The following is an 18,517-nucleotide window of genomic DNA, read 5'->3' as shown; positions in this document are numbered from 1 at the left end:
CTGAAAGATATGAACGGTATCTCGTTCATTAATGGACGAGATCGTTCATATCTTACAGTATTGTCGCCCAGTGTGTAGGGCCCATTACAGTGAGATGCAAAAAGCTTAAACTCAAGTAAAAGGGTTACCAGTAGCTCTCACAGAAAATCATGATTTCAGTCAGCCGTTCATAGATTGAAGACCCTGAGAAGACCCTGGGATAAACCAGTTTAGACTCCGTCTCACACATGATTTTTCCTGACTCTTGCAGTAGCGGATACTTTATGCAAAGTGCAGTAAACACTGGAAAATACTTAGCATGCCATGTACAATACCATACATATGAATAAATGTCATGGTCCATTAAATGTAATCCACATATTACAGGAACATCGTGCACATGCTCACATGTATGAATTATTATTTAACATTTTAATAAATAAAACATTGTAGCATTAAAGATGATAATGCACGGACAGAGATGACTGGATCTGGCAAAGATCTGCTCTATTGGGCTTGATTGGATGTGGCATGTGAACATTACAGCGATGTGTGCCTATGAGCTTTGAATTTGGTTGGATGTGGACCCGCATCCTAGGAAAAAATAAAATCTTCCACACTATGATCCCTTGCTTCTACTGTATCACTTGTTGCTCCAACTATTGCTCTTAAATGTCTGTCCACCGCATAGCATTACCAACATGTGGCTGATCAACTGGTGCTACACAAGTCTTACACCCAGGGCTATCAGTCCTTATGAAATACAAGTCTATAAGCCATCCACGTCTATCTGTGCTGAATAACCAGGACAATCACAATAGAACAGAACAATTTCAGCAGAGTCAGGCACAACAGGATTATCAGGGCAGTCCGAATATGATTCATTTCTGTCTATTTGCCATCCCTTCTACTTTCTTTGTTTTTAATAGTAATGTGTATTTTTATACAATTTGACCATCTTCCCCCTGTACTTGCTGGTTGTGGCTGAAAATGCTGCCCAATTTTAGATCTATGTGTACATTGGCCCTCATTCCGAGTCGTTCGCTCTGTATTTTTCATCGCATCGCAGTGAAATTCCGCTTAGTACGCATGCGCAATATTCGCACTGCGACTACGCCAAGTAATTTTACAATGGAGATAGTATTTTTACTCACGGCTTTTTCATCGCTCCGGCGATCGTAGTGTGATTGACAGGAAATGGGTGTTACTGGGCGGAAACAGGCCGTTTTATGGGCGTGCGGAAAAAAATGCTACCGTTTCCGGAAAAAACGCAGGAGTGGCCGGGGAAACGGGGGAGTGTCTGGGCGAACGCTGGGTGTGTTTGTGACGTCAAACCAGGAACGACAAGCACTGAACTGATCGCAGATGCCGAGTAAGTGTGGAGCTACTCTGAAACTGCTAAGTAGTTTGTAATCGCAATATTGCGAATACATCGTTCGCAATTTTAAGATGCTAAGATACACTCCCAGTAGGCGGCGGCTTAGCGTGAGCAACTCTGCTAAAATCGCCTTGCGAGCGATCAACTCGGAATGAGGGCCATTGTCAAGTCTCTGGTTTTCACTAGTTTTTGTTATGTACTATACACACAATGTTCCAGGTAAGGATACCGCATGTTCCAGCTGCAATACTACAGATGTGTCCTCATACACCTATCCTATTTGGTGCAAGTTGCCTGGCATGACCTCACTAGGTCACATGGTACTGCACCACACAAAAACAAAGGGGGTGGAGGAGATGTGGGTGCTGTACAGTATATCACTTTCAGTGCACTGGTCCAGGCGATCCTCTGTGCGTGGGGTAATTCATTTACAGTACTACACTGTATAATACAGGTTGAATATCCCTTATCCAAAATTCAAAATCAAACATTTTTGGTTCCCCTACTGAGATAATGACACATATATATGTACTAGGTGCTTCATCGCGCCCTACGGGTGCTCTTCACACCGTCGCAAGGGGCTACGCCCCCTTAACCCTTGCATGCCTTTCTGGGGTTCAATATTTGTATTATATGGAGTATTACCTGCATTCCTTTGTTAGTGGTTAAATATTGCACAATGAAAGGGCGTGCGATGGTAAAGGAGGCGCAGCCCCTTGCGACGGCGTGAACAGCACCTGCAGGGCACGATGTACAGAATGTAGCGGATGCGGGGGGGACTGCGGATGGTGTCTGTAGATGCTGCGGGTGGAGGGGGGCCGGAAGCGGGGGTGGGGGGGGCCCGGATGGGGAAGGGTCGGGAGGTGCTGCAGGTGGGGGAGGGGCAGAGGAGTGGGGGCTGCAGATGGGGGATGGGTCCGGAGGCACTGTAGGTGGGGGAGGGGCAGGTGCGGGGACGTTGCGGATGGGTGAAGGGTTCCGTAGGTGCTGTGGGATGGGAAGGGGCGGGGGTACCAGGGGTGGGGTAGGGGGTCCCGAGGAGCCGTGGGTAGGGGAGGGGCAGGTACGGGTGGTGCGGTGGATGGAGAAGGGGGTCCGGAGGCGCGGCAGGTGCGGGGGTGCCATGGGTGGGGGAGGGGTGGTTGAGGGGGGGACTGCAGATGCTGCGGGTGGAGGGGGGCAGGTGTGGGGGGAGACATATATGGGGGTTGGATGGTGAAGGGGGTCTGGAGGTGCTGTGGGTGGTGGAGGGGCATAGGAGTGGGAGCCACGGGTGGTGTAGGAGGTCTGAAGGCACAGCGTGTGGGGGAGGGGTGGAGTGTCGCATATGGCGGAGGGGAAGGTGCGGAGGTGTGGTGCATTGAGGAGGGGTCTGGAGGCGCTGCGGTTACTGTACCTGCCAAAAAGGTAGTTGGAGGGCATGCAGTAACAGGGCCAGGACAGGAGTGACAGGGTCAGAACAGGGGTGACGGGGCCAGGACAGGGGTGACAGTGTCAGAACAGGGGTGACGGGGCCAGGACAGGGGTGACGGGGCCAGGACAGAAATGACAGGGACAGGATAGGGGTGACAGGGCCAGGGTAGGGGCAGCAGGACCAGGACAGGGGTGACAGGGCCAGTAAAGGGTTGACAGGGCAAGCACAGGGGTGACAGGGCCAGGATAGGGGTAACAGGGCCAGCATAAGGGTGAAAGGGCCAGGATAAGGGTGACAGGGTAAGGCCAGGGGTGACGGGGACATGACAGAACACAGGGCACGGGAGAGATTGGTATTAGGGAAAAAACAGTGGTGACAGACAGATGTGTCTTACCGGAGTCACTGCTGCTGGCTGCTGCTGTTCCACTCCAACCTGTTGGGATCTGCTGCTGGTGGAGACTTGGCATGGCTGACTCTCTCAGGCTGGAGTCCTGCTTCCTCTGCCCGTCAGCATCCCTCCCCCCCTCCTCAGTCACACACCGCAGACCTCGCGTAGCTGCCGGGCACTGTGGTAAGGGGAGACTGGGAGTGACTGGTTAGCCCCCAGGAGACGCTGCGACTGGAGGGAGGAGGGGGTCATAGCATGCATGCGGCGCGGACCTCGCGGCTGCTGGGCACTGTGGTAAGGGGAGACTGGGAGTGACTGGTTAGCTACCAGGAGACGCTGCGGCTGGAGGGAGGAGGGGGTCGGATTCTGCAAGCAGCTCGGACTTCTGCAGCGCTATCCGCTGGCTAAAGTGTGTGAAGGAGCTGGGCGCACCTCACTGTGGGCGGCAGCGCTGCAGCTAGTGGTGGGGTTGCCGGGGCTGGAGATAACAGAGGCAGTACGGAACCTGCACAGCGGCAGGTGCCCCACAAAACTGCAGCTAAGAAGTGTGGAGTGTTCGAAAAAGTGACGCTCCTCCGCGCCAGAGACATGCTGATGTGGGGGTCAAGCACACAGTGAGCCGGTGCCCGTCTGTCTGTACGGCATACCCCCTCACACACCCCCATACCTCCCAACTGTCCCGGGGTTCCGGCAGCAGAGCCGGATTAAGGGGGGGGGGGGGGGCAGGGGGTACGTACCGTGGGCCCCACAGTTTTAGGGGGCCCCCCGGCTGGAGTAGCTCTGTCCCAGCTCAGAAGCTCCCCCGTCCTGCCAGCAATAGCGGCAGCATTGTGCTACAGTCAGCACACGCTGCTGCGTGTTGGCAGGTCTGTGGTGTTGCAGGGAGGCAGCAGTCTCCCTGCTTTCTTCTGCCTGTGCGGGTGGGTAGGGGGGAGCGACCACCTCCTCTGGATTTAGCCCTAGCTGAGGAGCCAAAATTCCATATTAAAAAAAATCCCCAGAATTTGCATAAGGGGGCGTGGCCACGCGGGGCCGATTAGGCCACGCCCCCAACCCCACAGCAGGCACAGCAATGAGATAGGGCTCCCCTGTCTCAAGTGCCCTGGGTCTCCCGGACTCAGAATCCGCCCCTGGAGGCATGCCAGCAGCTCACAGAGCGCTGGGCATGCCCCCTCACTGACGAAAACGGGGGCCCTCATGTGAAGCCACGCCCCCTTTGTTTGCCACGCCCCATTTTCACAGCACGTGTGTCCCTCCTTCTGCCTGCAGAAAGCTGGGAGGTATGCACCCCTGTCTGCCTGAAGAAAGCTGGGAGGTATGCACCCCTGCCTGTGCCATGCCCATACTATCTGCTTCTGCTCCTAGTCTCCTATAGATTTGCCCAGATCTGTGACTCATTTGACTAACTCCGCATAGTGTTGTGACTCCGCCCAGCGTTAGCAAATGAGTCACAAAGTCACAGATCTGGGCTATTATATAGGAGATATCATATTATATATATCTATATATTTATATATACACATAATATCTCCTATATAATAGCCCAGATCTGCGACTATGTGCCTGTGTGTATAATGTTGGGCGTGGCTAGGTTAGCTGCAAGTCTATCACACCCAGCCCACAGCTGATTGGGCGAGAAACACCCTCCCCCACAGTATACATCCAGTGGGAGGTTCTGCCCTTTGGCTGCTGTGTGTTACCAGAGCAGGATTAACAATGGGGCTGATGGAGCTGCAGCTCTAGGACCAAACCCCAAATTGGCCCACTGCATCTGCAGCAACATACCCTCCAACAATTTACACACAAACATTGGTACAAATTTGAAAAGAGGGCGTGGCCACGGATAAAAGCTTTTCCTATACTTTCAGTGAAAAGGTACAGTTGGAGGGTATGAAGCAAGTATCTGCGCTATAGATAGGGGGGGGGGGGGAATAGGATTTTAATACCTACCGGTAAATCCTTTTCTCTTAGTCCGTAGAGGATGCTGGGGACTCCAAAAGGACCATGGGGTATAGACGTTATCCGCAGGAGACATGGGCACTTTAAGACTTTAATGGGCGTGAACTGGCTCCTCCCTCTATGCCCCTACTCCAGACCTCAGTTATAGGAACTGTGCCAATAGAGAGACGGACATTTAGAGGAAAAGGACTTTGTTAAACTAAGGGTGTGATACATACCAGCTCACACCACAACACACCGTACAACATGGTATACAACTAAAACCAGTTAACAGCGTGAACCAAAGAGATCAGCAACAGGCTGACCTTTAGCAAAACACAACCTTTGTGCAACATAAGCAATAACTATTTACAATTACTGCAGATAGAGTCCGCACTGGGACGGGCGCCCAGCATCCTCTACGGACTAAGAGAAAAAGATTTACCAGTAAGTATTAAAATCCTATTTTCTCCTTCGTCCAAGAGGATGCTGGGGACTCCAAAAGTACCATGGGGTTTATACCAAAGCTCCAGACCGGGCGGGAGAGTGCGGATGACTCTGCAGCACCAATTGAGCAAACATGAGGTCCTCATCAGCCAGGGTATCAAACTTGTAGAATTTTGCAAAAGTGTTTGAACCCGACCAAGTAGCTGCTCGGCAAAGCTGTAATGCCGAGACGCCTCGGGCAGCCGCCCAAGATGAGCCCACCTTCCTAGTGGAATGGGCTTTCACCGATTTCGGTAACGGTAATCCAGACATAGACTGAGCCTGCTGAATCGTATTACAGATCCAGCGTGCAATAGTCTGCTTAGAAGCAGGAGCGCCAACCTTGTTGGCCGCATACAGCACAAACAGCGCCTCTGTTTTCCTAACACGAGCCGTTCTGGCTACATAAATTTTCAAAGCTCTGACCACATCAAGAGACTTGGAATCCGCCAAGGCTTCAGTAGCCACAGGCACCACAATAGGTTGGTTCATGTGAAACGACGAAACCACCTTAGGCAGAAATTGTTGACGAGTTCTCAATTCCACTCTATCCACATGGAAAATCAGATAGGGGCTTTTGTGAGACAAAGCCTCCAATTCGGACACCCGCCTTGCGGACGCCAAGGCCAATAGCATGACTACTTTCCAAGTGAGAAATTTCAACTCAACCTTTTGTAAAGGTTCAAACCATTGTGACGTAAGGAACTGTAACAGCACGTTAAGGTCCCACGGTGCCACTGGGGGCACAAAGGGAGGTTGGATGTGCAGCACACCCTTCACAAAAGTCTGTACTTCTGGAAGTGAGGCCAATTCCCTTTGAAAGAAAATTGATAAGGCCGAAACCTGCACTTTAATGGAGCCCGCATCCACACCTGCTTGCAAAAAGTGGAAAAAACGACCCAGCTGAAATTCTTCCATAGGAGCCTTCTTGGATTCGCACCAAGACACATATTTTCTCCAAATACGGTGATAATGCTTCGCCGTTACCTCCTTTCTAGCTTTAAGTAGAGTGGGGATGACTTCCCCGGGAATACCCTTTCTAGCTAGGATTTGGCGTTCAACCGCCATGCCGTCAAACGCAACCGCGGTAAGTCCTGGAACATGCACGGCCCCTGCTGTAACAGGTCCTCTCTTAGAGGAAGAGTCCAGGGATCTCCTGTGAGTAATTCCTGGAGATCTGGATACCAGGCCCTCCGTGGCCAATCTGGAACAACGAGTATCGCCTGAACCCTTGTTCTTCTTATGATCCTTATCACCTTTGGGATGAGTGGAAGTGGAGGGAACACATAGACCGACTGAAACACCCACGGTGTCACCAGTGCGTCCACTGCTATTGCTTGAGGGTCCCTCGACCTGGAACAATATGTCTGAAGCTTCTTGTTAAGGCGAGACGCCATCATGTCTATTTGAGGAAGTCCCCAACGACTTGTCACTTCTGCAAAGACCTCTTGATGAAGACCCCACTCTCCTGGATGGAGAGCGTGTCTGCTGAGGAAGTCTGCTTCCCAGTTGTCCACTCCTGGAATGAAGACCGCTGACAGAGCGCTTGCATGTTTTTCCGCCCAGCAAAGAATCTTGGTGGCCTCCGCCATCGCCGCTCTGCTCTTTGTTCCGCCCTGTCGGTTTACGTGCGCCACAGCTGTAATGTTGTCCGACTGAATCAGGACGGGCAGGTCGCGAAGAAGATGTTCTGCTTGCCGAAGGCTGTTGTAGATGGCCCTTAACTCCAGCACATTTATGTGCAGACAAGCTTCCTGGCTTGACCATTTTCCATGGAAATTTTGTCCCTCTGTGACTGCTCCCCAACCTCAGAAACTCGCGTCCGTGGTCACCAGAACCCAATCCTGGATCCCGAACCTGCGACCCTCTAGAAGGTGAGAACTTTGGAGCCACCACAGGAGAGAAACCCTGGCCCTGGGAGACAGGCTTATCTTCCGGTGCATGTGCAGATGGGACCTGGACCACTTGTCCAGCAGGTCCCACTGAAAAGTTCTTGCATGGAATCTGCCAAACGGAATGGCCTCGTAGGCCGCCACCATTTTCCCCAGTACTCGAGTGCAGTGATAAATCGACACTGTTGGCGGTTTCAGAAGTTCCTTGACCATGTTCTAGAGTTCCTGAGCCTTTTCCAATGGGAGAAAGATCCTCTGCAGTTCCGTGTCCAGAATCATGCCCAAAAACGACAGCCGAGTTGTCGGAATCAACTGCGTCTTTGGTAAATTTAGGAGCCAGCCATGTTGTTGCAGCACCTTCAGGGAGAGCGCAACGCTTTTTAGTAACTGCTCCCTTGATCTCGCCTTTATCAGGAGATCATCCAAGTATGGGATAATTGTGACCCCTTGCTTGCGCAGGAGCACCATCATTTCCGCCATTACTTTGGTGAAAATCCTAGGGGCCATGGAAAGACCAAACGGCAACGTCTGACATTGGTAGTGACAATCCTGAACAGCGAACCTCAGGAACGCCTGATGAGGAGGATATATGGGGACATGTAGGTATGCACCCCCCCCCCCCCCCCCCGCCCTCCTCCAGTCTGGAGATCACTGCTCGGAGAGATTCCATCTTGAATTTTAATCTTTTTAAATACAGGTTGATGGATTTTAAGTTCAGAATCGGTCTGACCTAGCCATCCGGCTTCGGGACCACGAACAGGGTTGAATAAAACCCTTTCCCCTGTTGTAACGGGGGATCCTTGACAATGACTTGCTGGTGACACAGCTTTTGTATCGCAGCACACACTACCTCTCTCTCTGGGTGAGAAACTGGTAAGGCCGATTTGAAAAATCGGTGTGGAGGCACGTCTTGGAACTCCAGTTTGTATCCTTGGGTCACAATTTCCAGCACCCAAGGATCCAGGCCTGAGCGAACCCAGACTTGACCAAAGAGCTGAAGACGTGCCCCCACCGGCAGTGGATTTGGTAGAAGCCGGGGAGGACTTCTGCTCCTGGGAGCTTGCCACAGCCGCCGATCTTTTTCCTCTTCCCTTACCTCTGGCCGCGAGGAAGGAAGATCCACGTCCTTTTCTGAATTTATGAGACCGAAAGGACTGCATATGGTACTGAGGATTTTCTTTTGCTGTGGAGGGACAAAAGGCAAAAAAGAACACTTACCCGCGATAGCTGTAGAAACCAGGTCCGCGAGGCCCTCACCAAATAAAACATCACCTTTGAAGGGCAGGGCCTCCATAGCCTTTTTAGAGTCAGCATCACCATTCCACTAATGAGTCCACAACGCCATCCTAGCCGAAACTGCCATGGCATTGGCCCTTGATCCCAAGAGGCCAATATCTCTCACCGCTTCCCTTAGATATATTGCTGCGACCCTGATATGACCCAGCGTCAAAAGTACGTTATCCTTATCCAGGGTGTCTATGTCAGATGACAAGTTATCTGCCTACCTTTCAATAGCGCTACTCACCCATGCCGACGCCACAGCCGGCCTGAGCAGCGTACCCGTAGTAACAAAAATAGATTTTAAGGTAGTTTCCTGCTTACGATCCGCAGGATCCTTTAGGGCCGCCGTGTCAGGGGACGGTAGCGCCACCTTTTTGGACAAAGGCGCCAGAGCTTTGTCCACCGTGGGTGAGGATTCCCACCGTAACCTATCCTGCGAGGGACAAGGATACTCCATAGCAATCCTCCTGGGAATCTGCAGTCTCTTGTCAGGGGATTCCCAAGCTTTTTCAAAAAGACCGTTCAGTTCATGAGAGGGAGGAAACATTACCTCAGGTTTCTTTCCCTTAAACATACAGACCCTTGTGTCAGGGACAGTGGGGTCTTCTGTGATATCTATCACCTCTTTAATTGCCACAATCATGTACTGAATACTCTTGGCCACCTTAGGATGTAACTTGGCATCATCATAATCGACACTGGAGTTGGAATCCGTGTCGGTATCAGTGTTTGCTATCTGGGTAAATGAACGTTTCTGTGACCCTGAGGGGGCCAGAGATAGTGACAAACCATCTCCCATGGATTGTCTCCATGCTTGGTTCTGAGACTCAGATTTGTCTAACCTCTTATGCAATAAAGCCACACCTGCATTTAAAACATTCCACATATCTACCCAAACAGACAGTCACTCCCACATTCTGTTCAGTCTCCACACCAGCCTCCTTCTGGGAAGAGCCTCCAACCACAGACATGTCGACACACGCGCACCGACACCTCCAAACACACTGGGCTATAGGGGACCGACCCACAGTAAGGTCCTTCAGAGAGACAGAAAAGGAGTTTGCCAGCTCACACCCAGCGCCTCACCGGTCTGAAGGAATTAAATAACGCCCCAGACCTGTAAGCGCTTTTATACCAAATAATCAACAACAAAATTTTGTGCCCCCCCTTCTTTTCGTGCACCCTGTTACTTGTGTACAGCAGTGAAGAGCCAGGAGCAGCGTCTCTGCAGCAAGCTTTGGAGAAAATGGTGCTGGTTAGAGCTGAAGGAGGAAGCCCCGCCCCCTACCCGGCATGCTTCGTTCCCGCTTTTATTTATACTGGCGGGGGTCTGTATACATTGCCTATGCAATGTATACCTTCATGCCAGTCTCAAATGAGGATACATTGGGGGTAATTCCAAGTTGATCGCAGCAGGATTTTTGTTAGAAGTTGGGCAAAACCATGTGCACTGCAGGGGAGGCAGATATAACATGTGCAGAAAGAGTTAGATTTGGGTGGGTTATTTTATTTCTGTGCAGGGTAAATACTGGCTGCTTTATTTTTACACTGCAAATTAGATTGTAGATTGAACACACCACACCCAAATCTAACTCTCTCTGCACATGTTAAATCTGCCTCCCCTGCAGTGCACATGGTTTTGCCCAACTGCTAACAAAAATCCTGCTGCGATCAACTTGGAATTACCCCCATTGCTGCCCAGGGTGCCCCCCCTGCACCCATATAGAGCCGCTTGTGTGAGGGAGCAATGGTACCTCAGGAAGATCTGAAGTCTTCTGCCGCCTTTGAAGTCTTCTTGCTTCTACTACTCACCCGGCTTCTCTCTTCAGGCTCTGTGAGGGAGACGGCGGCGCGGCTCCGGGAACGAGCAGCTAGGCGCACCAAGTGATCAGACCCTGTGGAGCTAATGGTGTCCAGTAGCCTAAGAAGCAGAGCCTTTGAACTCACAGAAGTAGGTATGCTTCTCTCCCCTCAGTCCCACGAAGCTGGGAGCCTGTTGCAAGCAGTGCTCCCTGAAAATAATAAACCTAACAAAAGTCTTTTTTAGAGAAACTCAGTAGAGCTCCCCTAGTGTGCACCCAGTCTCCTCTGGGCACAGAATCTAACTGAGGTCTGGAGGAGGGGCATAGAGGGAGGAGCCAGTTCACGCCCATTAAAGTCTTAAAGTGCCCATGTCTCCTGCGGATCCCGTCTATACCCCATGGTCCTTTTGGAGTCCCCCTAGGACGAAGGAGAAAAATCCTTTTACTGCAGCATCCTATATCCTGCTGTCAGTCTGCCTACCCCCTCCGGCATCAACAATCCCCACTCCCTAGCCGTGGCGCAGGTGGAACAAAAGCTGCTGCGGCCACCGGCATAGATGTGTATGATCAGCAGGTCAGTCAGTTCTGCCAGGCAGCGACTATTGTTAGCGCTGGTGTCCCAACGCGCCGCATTACAGGGAAGTAGGTGCACTAAATAAACTACAGCTCCCAGCAGCCCTTAGCGCCAAAGCATTCCGGCGCGAAGGGCTGCTGGGAGCTGTAGTTTATGGAGTGCATCTTCTTCCCTGTAATGCGACGCGTTGGGCCACCGGCGCTAACAATAGTGACTGGCTGCTTGGCTGCTGTGTGAGACTCCAGGATAGCCATTGCCAAAGGGAGGACAGCAATTTAGCTGCTTCCAGGAGGAGAAGCATTTCATGCCTCTCCCCCACTCGCACTACCTCCGAGCCCCATCTGCGGCTCCCCGACACCCCCCTCCACTACCCGCGATGGTTCCAAACCCCCTCCCCCACCCGCAGCACCCCCGCCACTCCCCCACCCGCGGCACGCCCCTCCCCCACATGCAGCACCCCCACAACCACTCCTCCCCCACCCGCGATGGCTCCGGACCCCCTCCCCCACCCGCGGCACCAACGGATCAGCCCCTCCCCCAACCACGGAACCCCCGCAACCGCCTCTCCCCCACCCGCATCTCCCCTAGACCCCCTTCCGCGTCTCCCCCGCATCCGCCACTCCCCCAACCACAGCACCTACTAGGTGATTCATCAGGCCCTGCATGCGCTGTTCACGCCATTGCAAGGGGCTACGACCCCTTAACCATCGCACGCCCTTTGTCCATGCAATATTTAACCACTCACACAATTATGACTGGAGGTAATACTCCATATAATAAAATGATTGCATGTCACAAGGGCATGCAAGGGTTAAGGGGGCGTAGTCCCTTACGACAGTGTGAAGAGCGCCCGGAGGGTGCGATGAATCACCTAGTATAATATATATATATATGTCATTATCTCAGTAGGGGGCCCAAAAATGTGGGATTTTGAATTTTGGATAAGAGATACTCAACCTGTATGTAGCTTTATTTAATAAAAATACACAGCAGATAGTATACTACAAACAACTTCTCATTTTTGGGCATTACTCTGTTCCTTAGGAAATATTTAATATTTATCAATATTCGTTCAATGGCAAATAAGTCGGAAGATTTAGGTGGTACTCTGTGTCAGGATATGCCTACTGCTCCAGACAGACAGCTGTTATTGACTGTATGGGATCTTTGTCTTGGAACACTTCCCCAGGGGGCCAGTGTTGTCTGACGTACAGTAAGGCACCAGTCTCCTGTCTAATGCCTTGTGCATGAAGAATGTTTTGTCCTTCATATTCTCCCATATGAACCTGCACCCCAGGCATGAACTATTCCAAACTATTTTGTTGTTAGTTTAATAAGTAGTAAATAGTAATAAGTAGCATTTTCTTTGGAAAATTGTTCCAGTGCAATGCGGTACTCTCTCTTTTTTTTTATTCTTTCCTACTATAATCAGATGTTGCCTGAGAAAATAAGTACATTTAATTAATGAAATATAGACATAACAATAATAGATGAATAGTAGCAGACGTAGTAAAAATAGTAAATCCAGCACAGTATAATTAACTCACATTCTAAGCAACATTCCACAGCCCCTTCCCGTAACAATAGCGATATGTCAATGTACCAGCTGTTTACACATTAGGATGAGCATGTCACCAAAACACCTCCTAACAAGCCTGGTCACGAGTATATATATATATATATATATATATATACATATACATACACACAGGTTGAGTATCCCATATCCAAATATTCCGAAATACGGAATATTCCGAAATACGGACTTTGAGTGAGAGTGAGATAGTGAAACCTTTGTTTTCTGATGGCTCAATGTACACAAACTTTGTTTCATACACAAAGTTATTAAAAATATTGTATTAAATGACCTCCAGGCTGTGTGTATAAGGTGTATGTGAAACATAAATGGATTGTGTGAATGTAGACACACTTTGTTTAATGCACAAAGTTATAAAAAATATTGGCTAAAATGACCTTCAGGCTGTGTGTATAAGGTGTATATGTAATATAAATGTATTCTGTGCTTAGATTTAGGTCCCATCACCATGATATCTCATTATGGTATGCAATTATTCCAAAATACGGAAAAATCCGATATCCAAAATTCCTCTGGTCCCAAGCATTTTGGATAAGGGAGACTCAACCTGTATATATATATATATATATATATATATATATATACACACACACACATATATATATATATATATATATATTTTTTTTTTTTTTAATTTTTTATATAGACCACAAGTGCCTCCTAGTGCAATATCATCTAGTGTCAGACCATGAAATACACAGAAATTCCAGAGTGCACATGTACCAAGTATAAAGGCAACTGTGGGCCTAATTCAGACTTGATCGTAGCAGCAACTTTGTTAGCAGATGGGCAAAACCATGTGCACTGCAGGGGGGGGGGGCAGATATAACATGTGCAGAGAGAGTTAGATTTGGGTGGGTTATATTGTTTCTGTGCAGGGTAAATACTGGCTGCTTTATTTTTATACTGCAATTTAGATTTCAGTTTTAACACATCCCACCCAAATCTAACTCTCTCTGCACATGTTATATTTGCCTCCCCTGCAGTGCACATGGTTTTGCCCAACTGCTAACAAAATTCCTGCTGCGATCAACTTGGAATTACCCCCATGGTTTTGCACATCTGCTAACAAATTTGCTGCTACGATCAGGTCTGAATTAGGCCCTGTATGCCTTCTGTGAGCCTTATATCATCCTTATACAAAAGCCTCATCTCCAGGTACAGAGGCTGGGTCCAACCTTCAAGATCACCTCTCCCATATGCAGAGTAAGGGAATAATGAACATTATATATGGTATCATATAACAACATTTATTTCACATACACCATAAACATACATTTAAGTTCAGGAAGTAAAGCTTATATGAACATCAAATGCAGTCCCAGATGGAACTGCTCAGGTGCCCAGAAGTCCCTGTTCTGTTATACACCTACTACCACCTCAGTTGGAGAGGAATGCATTTGTATACTGGTGTCAGCTCTAGAAGAGCTGCTGAGGTAGTTGGCAAGAAAATTTTGGACAACATCTAAGCAAAAAGATTCTGCACTAAGCTGACTAAATGTACTAAACTGTTCAGAGTGATAGTCACCTCATTCCAAATTTGTCTGCAAATTTTCCCCCATTTTCCTGCCTTCATTTAACTTTGGCTATGGCTAACCTCTAACCTCAATATTCCCCTAGTACCCAACTCTAACCTCCCCTCCCACAAGATAACCATAACCCTCCCCCTAGTGCCTAACCCTAGCCCTCCCCTCCAATAACCTAACCTTAATCCTCTGCTGCCATTCTGTGCGGGGCGGTACGGATGGTGTAATGGTTAGCATTACTGCCTCACAGCACTGAGGTCATGGGTTCGATTCCCACCATGGCCCTAACTGTGCGGAGTTTGTATATTCTCCCCGTACTTGCGTGGGTTTCCTCCGGGTACTCTGGTTTCCTCCCACAATCCCAAAAATATACTGGCAGGTTAATTGGCTCCCAACAAAAAAATTAACCCTAGATTGAATGTGTCTGTGTATACATGTGGTAGGGAATATAGATTGTAAGCTCCACTGGAGCAGGGACTGATGTGCAGGGACTGATGTGAATGGGCAAAATATTCTCTGTAAAGCGCTGTGGAATATGTGTGCGCTATATAAATAACTGGTAATAAATAATAAATAAATAATGTGGACAAGCCACGTGTCGACACCGTGCACATGTTGACATTCTGCAGATGATGACATTATCAATGTCGATATTTCAACAATGCCGACATAATAACTGTCAACACCGTGGTATCAACATTATCAATGTCAACTTTGTAAATGTTACTATTATGACTACATCCCAACCACACAACACATGTTTCTAAAACTGCTGTCACGTGGAATGCTGCCTATTTGGCAGAATTGAAGTTATATATACTGTATATCATTTTTCCACAAAGATTTTTAGACACTATGGGGGATATTCAATTGTTTGAAAAGTCAGTTGGGTGTCTGTTTTTTCCTATCTAATAGACAGGAAAAAACAGACACCCAACCGACTTTTCAGACATTTGAATTCCCCCCTATGTTTGCCGCATTTGACATTTGTATACAGAACATATGGGAGACTTATACAGAGGACAATAATAAACATCAAGGGCTAAATGTACTGTAATAGCCTCCAAGTTGCAGGAGGAGCGAGACTTTCTGCAAGTCTGCCAGGTTGGTTTTACCTTATAAATGATTCCTGCTTTAAAAAAACGGGAGAAAGTCTCGCACCTCCGGCAGCTCACACATGAGGCCCAAGACACAGAATGAGTGTAAGGATTTAGATGCTACAGTATGTAAGTTTTAACTATAAGGAAAGAGAAGGAAATGAGAACAAAGAAAGAGTTGGGACAGAGAAGGGAAGGCAGAGCCCTACAATGTCAAATTAACTATTGATAGAGAAGTAGGTAATGTAGGAGTCAATCCTGGGTCAAATATGAATAGAGAGGACATTATTACATTTGGACCAAGAACTCCATACTTTATCTTCTTTCCCTGCTGCTACCATGACAACTCTGCAGTGTATCTTGTACTCTGATAGACTTTCACATGTAGTTTAGTCTTGCACTTTTAGGGCCCGCAAGTACTTACAGCTGCTATAGCCATAGTTACTACCTTATGCTATTGTGAGTATCCGTATGGCTTTATGCATATTCAGTGGCGCAGAGAGTATTTGCATGCATGTGTGGGTACCCAGCCTTGATGAGGGGCCCAGCAAGGGCCTGCGTCGGGTTAATTGCTGAGCGCTACTGCAGTCATTGGCACTCCCTTGTACAGCGCACATAGTATTTTTCACATCTTTTCGGAGGGGGCATGGCCAAATCTAACCCTGATATGGTCATGCCCCACTACTGCCCGGGTCCGTGTCACCTCTCGATGGCCCTGTGCGTACTGTCACATTGTCCAATATTTTTCTGGCAACATCTGCCATCACTAGCATGGGCACTTATACAAGTTATGTCGGCAACACTGCCATGAAACTCCCATGAGACAGATCTTTTACATGCATTTGCAAGGTAGCCACACAGTTTCTGCCCTGAAACCTCAATTTCGCAGCCACAGAAATCCAGTAATGCACTGAGCGAAGCAGGCTCTCATATTCGCATATATCCACATAAAGTATGTGCACTTTCCTTAATGATTCATCTTGTGCATTGTTTGGAAGTACTCAATATTGCATTGTTTTGATTTCCCTACACAGAACATTCTTATCAGTTCAGTCTGTTTAGTGTCACAGCATGCTGCAAATCAAATAAAAAGTAGTTATTGTATCTGGGCCTTTTTCCCCCACAATGAAACATTATTAATTTTAATTTCACTGTAAAACACACTGTATTGAGTATTAGACTATGGAGTACATTTACTAAGCAGTGATAAGAGCGGAGAAGTGAGCCAGTGGAGAAGTTGCCCATGGCAACCAATCAGCACTGAAGTAACATCTATAATTTGCATACTTTAAAATGATACAGAGCTGCTGATTGGTTGATGGGGAAATGTCTCCATTGGCTCACTTCTCCGCTCTTATCACTGCTTAATAAATGTTCCCCTATATTCTTGCTTTTCTGTTCACTACAATAGTGGTGTCACAATGGGGTGTGGTATGCAAGGTTGACCACACTTAGGTCAACAGTGTCTAGGTTGACAACTATTGGTCGACAGTAAGTAGGTCGACCTGGTTTCTAGGTCGACATGTACTAGGTTGACATGACATAAGGTCGACATGAGTTTTTTCACTGTTTTTGGTGTCGTTTTCTCCGTATAGTGACCAGGATCCCCAAATAGTGCACTTTGTCCCCTCGCGTGTCCCCTTGCATAGCTCGCTTCGCTTCGCCCAATTGTAGTCCACGTAGATCGTAAAGTAATGAACAAGTTGTAAAAAAAATTGGAAAACTCATGTCAACCTTTTGTCATGTCAACCTAGAACATGTCGACCTAGAGTCCCTGTCAACCTAGAAACCATGTCGACCTACTTACTGTCGACCAACAGTGGTCAACCGAGACAGTGTCGACCTAAGTATTGTTGACCTAGAGACTGGATACCGTCAGAATGTCCAGGTAACTACTGTACACTAAATATATAGAGTACGTGGCAGAAATGCCTACTAACACTTAGTTAGTGCATGTGAATTTTAATAGCTGAGACATTCTGTTCAATACAGAAGACTGCAGCATTTGGTCACATTGGCGGAACACAACCAACCTCTCGCCTATAGTGCAAATATTAAGATTACATCACAATGTATAACTTCATGCAGCGATAAATGTTATGCAGCTTTTTGTAAGAACACACACTAATTACATATAACTGACTTAGGACTTGATTGTGATTTGTATGCAAACCCATAGGTTTATGTATAAATCTGATGATGGTGCAACTGCGCATGTGCAAAACTCATGCTGCGGATGTGCAAAATGAGTCCTGCGTGATTGCTCACAGTCATCCCTTAGGCGCAGCTTGATTGACATGCTGCAGCGTATGAGGGATGGAGTGGGGGAGGTGACCGGAACTGTTCCACAAAACGGGGGCATGTTGCTCCTATTTTACAGGCATGCCAAGCCCAGGGTCTGCACCGTCACATGCAGACTTCCTGGTACTGACTGACCAGTTCTAACGGCTAGTCTGAGTCCAAGGGCTGTGACCACTCGCAATGGTGATCCGATGCTGGTCTCTTTGGAAACAGCACTCGGATCACAGATCCTGCAGCATTAGCATTTCAGCTGTACAGTATTGCACAGAGGCTTGCCTGCGACTGTGTAATACCGTATAAATCGGGATCATGCCCATGGTGTATATCACTGCAAAATCTAATGTAATGTAGAGTAGTACATGTCCCGGTTCTCCTTCCAGTTATACAACTCCTCCCGCTAGGTACACACTGGAGCGACTGCTAATCTTTCCGATTTTACTGACACTTTCCCTTGAGCCCAGAACAAGCGATATTGAGCGTACACACACTGCAATCTTGCTAATGACCGAATGATATATCACATCGCTTGGTCGTTAGAGATTTATCATTGCTCCTATACACACTAGAACACTTTGTTCTAGGGAGTAGCAAGGTGACACCAAATCGGTCCGACATATCGTTTGTCATCCGGTTTGCCATACACACTGCAGGATAGTCACAAAATCGCTAGCGATATCGCTAGGTTTGAAGTAGTGATGAGCGGGTTCGGTTCCTCGGAATCCGAACCCCCCCGAACTTCACCCATTTTACACGGTTCCGAGGCAGATTCGAATCTTCCCGCCTTGCTCGGTTAACCCGAGCGCGCCCGAACGTCATCATCCCGCTGTCGGATTCTCGCGAGATTCGGATTCTATATAAGGAGCC

General features: G+C 48.3%; 1 protein-coding gene across 4 annotated transcripts in view; it reads right to left on the bottom strand.

Moving 5' to 3' along the window:
- Positions 1 to 18,517, bottom strand: part of ANKRD13B (ankyrin repeat domain 13B) — a 307,156-nt gene that overhangs the window by 41,295 nt on the left and 247,344 nt on the right. The window lies entirely within an intron of this gene.

This window comes from Pseudophryne corroboree, chromosome 2 (assembly GCF_028390025.1).
Source record: "Pseudophryne corroboree isolate aPseCor3 chromosome 2, aPseCor3.hap2, whole genome shotgun sequence".
Lineage (NCBI taxonomy): Eukaryota > Metazoa > Chordata > Amphibia > Anura > Myobatrachidae > Pseudophryne > Pseudophryne corroboree.
The sequence above is the reverse complement of the archived record's forward strand: the minus strand, read 5'-3'. Positions and strand labels throughout refer to the sequence as shown.